Here is a 4,848-nt window from a genome sequence, read left to right on the forward strand (position 1 = left end):
CTGTCGCTTTCGTCCTTCCTGCCCGTCTCTTTCCCCCTCGGTCTCTCTTTCCCCTCCCTTTTCCTTTCGCTGTCTTCTTTTCCTCTACCTCCTCTTTCCCTCGTCCCTTCTCCGTCCTCTTTCCTCTCCGTCCTCTATTCCCTCTGCCGTCCTCTTTCCTTTCCGTCCTCCTTTCCCCCCTCGTCCTCTTTCCCTTTCCGTCTCCTTTCCCGCTCGTCCTCGGTTTAAAACTTCCCTCTAGGGGCCTGCTCGATTATCGGCAAAAATCATAATTTGATTATTTGGGTCAATAATTGTAATTGCGATTATTCATTGACTTTGAAAACATCCATTTATTGGAGAAAAAAAATGTGAACAGTGTGTTTTTAACAGTTGATTACCGTGAACTTTTAGTATAATTCAACTGAAAAACCAAAATAAAAATATTTTTAAAAAAAAGTAATAATAAAAAATAATCGTTTTATTTCGATTACGTTGTTTTCGTAATCGTTGCAAGCCATAATCGTAATCGCGATTAAAATACGAATAATTGAGCAGCCCTAGTTTGCACAATGATTAAAGAGGCCAACCGTCAGCTAGGATGAAGCATTGAAAGAACACAGGATAATGTGTTACTAGAGCTGCAACGATTAATCAGATGAACTCAATGTTGATCTACAGAATAACAGAAGTATGTATTTTGATAACAAAATGTATTGTTGTAAGGGAATAGCAGCTCGTTGTAAAATAGCAGAAAAAGCTGTGTTCGGTCCCTCAAATATGTGGATTTTCTTGATTCCTCCATATTAAAACTGAATATTTTAACAAAACAAGACATTTTGAGAACATTATATATAAAATGAATTGATCATGAAAGCAATCAAAACTTCAGTTTGGGGCTGGCACCATATTTTTCTTTGCCGTTTTTGAATAATATGTCTATTCTTTTTTGGAGATAAACCAACTGATCTTGAACTGAACTGAGACACAACAAGTTGAGAAAGGTCACCAGTTTCCAGCGCCGTAGATGACAAACTCTGCCCACCCAGATACATTTAACTGGTAAATGTTTTACTGATTGTCAAAGCTGTCTTCAAATAATGTTCTCAATCAATGAATCGTCTCCACACTAGCTACATCATACCACTCACGATTCCTTTGGCCAAGATGAGCACATTAAGTGTCTCACACCGTACATTAAACATCTGAGTCACCATGACACAGAAGCTAAATTGCGAGCAGAGAGACTTCAAGATATCGTCTACATTTCAAGAGGCTACTGATGGTAGGCCTGCTCGATTATGGCAAAAATCATAATCTCGATTATTTTGGTCAATAATTGATATCACGATTATTAAATACGATTATTCATTGACTTTGAAAACATCCATTTATTGAACTTTAAAACAAATAATAATTTGAACAGTATCTTTTTAACTGTTGATTACCCTGAACGTATAACTCAACTGAAAAACCAATACACAAATAAATTAAATAAATGATATATTTAAATAAATAATATCAAAATAATAAATACCAATAAACAAGATCAACAAATATTTTGGAGCGCACTTCCACAAGCTACCAAACATATATAAATATGATAAATACAAATAAATTAGACTAAAATGAATTAGATCAAATATGTTGTAGTGCACTGTCACAACCTAGCAAAGCTAAATAATAGTTTTTTTCGATTATGTTGTTTTTGTAATTGTGCCAGGCCAAAATTGTAATTGCGATTAAAATACGATTAATTGCACAGCCGTAACTGAGGGTCAGCGTTAGACACTTTAACGACAGGGCGTCACTCCACAGACAACAGCTAATGTTGCCTTCTGTCATATCCTCTCTAAGCACCCCCCTTTCCGGTGTTCATACGTCCACCGCTGTGCCGAACAGGAAAGGAATCAGCAGTTCCTTCTCCATATAGCTCAAACTGACAATCGGTTGTTTTGCTTTTAAATCGACAGGTGCAGCAAAGGAGGAAACGAGTGGACGGTAGTTGTCTGAGTTATGGTTCAACAGGGGAGTGGCCATTTCAACCATGGCATAAAGCTCTTGTTGCATCACAGAGAAACAAATTAGCATGTGTTCAATCTTTCCATCATGTAAAACCAGGGTGTCGCAAAGACAGAGCTGAGGCCCAGAAGAAGACTCAAGCAAAAATACAGCTTGTAATCAGCATTAGTCATCTGTCAGCTTCGTCAACTGCCAATATACAACGAGATAACCTTCTACACACACACACACGAGCAAACACACACACACTTATCTTTCTCTGGCCAATGCAATTTATTTTTCTGTGAGAGACAATCGTGTGCCTGGAACTGTTGGCGGCTGTAACAGTGTCGTCATTGTACTGGTGACTCTTTAAATGAGCGTTGCAAAAACACTCCTCAATCATATGCCGAGCCAGCCCTTACATAGGCAGCAGATGGGAAGATAGTGCAGAGGTTCACACAATATGTAATATTTACACAATATTTAGATGAATTATTGACACTGGGAAATTATTATTGACATTGTGTTGAGATTTCTGATATTGTAATTTAATAGGGTTTGTCTTTTCCTGCTTTTGAAGGCTGTTAATATTCTGTATTTACTAGAAAGCAATTTGTACTATTCTACAATGCTATTTAAAGGCTGCTATTTTTATTTCCACTACTTGATACTGTAACAACACAGTTGTAAAATAACACTGTGCAATTAAATACTCTTTCTATTTATTACTGGTATGTGCCTGCTATTTCAGTACTGACTGCTTATCTTTTTTTCTACCTTCAATGTGTACTAATTTATTTATTTAATCTTGTATTATCTGCAGTCCCCTTTGCTGTAACAACTCAAATGTCCCCGCTATAGGACGAAGAAAGGATTGCTTTTTTCTGTTCTAGCCACTCCATTATTTGCTTTCACCCATTCAATCATTATATCCAGATTATTGATGATTCTTTTTCAAAATTCTCATTGTGTCTCTCACCACCAGTCTAGCTTGTTCAATAAATACCACATTCACTTGTGGGTTGAGAACACATTAATGTGTAACAAGTAATCCCAACAAAGTGTTACATCACAGAGATACCAGCCAGGTTTTTGAACTCGTCTGAGAGATAATGTCAGAGCTGCTGCTGGCACACAGCTCCTCTCTGTTGACAGATCCACACTGTCTCAGGTAACAAGTACTGTAACCTAATTATTAGACCTGTCTGCTGTCTGCTAAATAACCTATTTTCACTGCAAACAAACACACATAACTATGTTTAAACTGGCTAACAACAGAGTGACATTTAGAGACAGCAGTGCTGACTGGTGGTTTCACAAATTCACTTCCTCTTTTACTTCTTGTAAAACCAATGTTAAGAATATGTTGTGTTTTCTGTTAACATTATAGAAAACAACAACAGCAGCTGACAGTTAAAAGGTCAACGGGGAAACTGTGAACATGTATACATTTGATTAGATCCTAAATATGGAAATGTTTTCTTCACAGCAGCAAGTAAACAAGGCATTGCACATAATGTGAAAATGAAGAAGAGTAGAACATAAAAACATCTCAAAATAGAACATTAAAAACAGAACTAAAAAGTCAAATATATACATTTTGACAGTAAAAGATAAAAATCTGTAGACAACCTGTCAAATATACACTATGAAGGGCCAATTATAGCTAACCACATTTAAAAGTAGGATATTATTTACATTAAGTGAGCAAGGAATAGCATATTAAATGTACTTATAATATTAGCAATAACCATGGTTGTAACACATAGCAAGCTACACAAATAGCATGGGAACCCTGAACGTAATCTATGAGAAATACAGAGTGTACTTTTAGCGGTAAACAGTGTTAGCAGAGGCGTTACTGGCCAGAGAAATGACAGTAAAGGCACAACACATGAGTATCCCGTACTAACATCTGTTTAGCCGGGACCAACTAGCCTGCAGCAAAACGAAGCAAGACAAAACGAGAATAGAAATAAACAGCAAACCGAAACGAAGACAAGTAACGTCACACGGCTTATCTAAAGTATGATAAAAGCGGCTGTAAAACAGTCCACCACTGGACACTAACTGGCGGTTAGTTAGCTAGCATGCTAACTAGCTAGCTACGCCCTTACGCAGTCCCCACAGAGATTAGGCAGAAACTTTTCCCAGTCACAGCAACACTAAACTTCCAAAAAAAGAGACAACGGGCGAGTTAATATCGCCTTTCCGCTCCCCTGGTTATATAACAATGTTCATGTGTACCCCCGGCAGAAGACATGGAGTACACACGCCGTTAGCTGTCGTTATATTAGAGTTGTAAGACAGTGTTACCTGAGTGAGAGACAGAGTGGCAGCCATAGTGTTTCTGCTTCCCACTGCTTTCACGCTGCGCTGCTGCCAGAAACACACAGAGGCTGCCGCAAAACCCGGAGTGGATCCAGAGGAAGAAGAAGGGAATCTGTCCCAGTAGACTGCATACAGCTGCCTGAAACACACAGTGGCTGCCGCAAAACACGGAGTGGATCCAGAAGAAGAAGGGAGTCAATTCAAAACCGTCCCAGCAGACTGCATCCAGCTGCAACCAGAGGTGGAGTACTTACCGGCAGTGTTGCAAGATACTTCCAAAATGTAATACAGTACATATTATTTGTTAATGTCTTTTATAAGTAATAGGTACATTACAATATTACTTTCTCAGAAATGTAATAAGTTACACTACTTTTATATTACTTTTGAGTTACTTTTCACCAAAACATTACTGTAATGATAGGTGTTTATTTATAGGCTACAATGCAACTTGGCAGCAGTTTAATATAAGCTAACCATGTAATAGCAGAGGTGTAAAGTAACTAAGTGCATTTACTCAAGTATTTTGCTTAA

General features: G+C 37.8%; 1 protein-coding gene across 1 annotated transcript in view; it reads left to right on the forward strand.

Annotated features, from left to right (window-relative positions):
• cyld2 (cylindromatosis (turban tumor syndrome) 2) overlaps positions 1-4,848 on the forward strand; it is a 16,475-nt gene that overhangs the window by 7,122 nt on the left and 4,505 nt on the right. The gene's annotated exons all lie outside the window — the stretch shown is intronic.

This window comes from Notothenia coriiceps, unplaced genomic scaffold (assembly GCF_000735185.1).
Source record: "Notothenia coriiceps isolate Sejong01 unplaced genomic scaffold, NC01 NC01_scaffold00037246, whole genome shotgun sequence".
Lineage (NCBI taxonomy): Eukaryota > Metazoa > Chordata > Actinopteri > Perciformes > Nototheniidae > Notothenia > Notothenia coriiceps.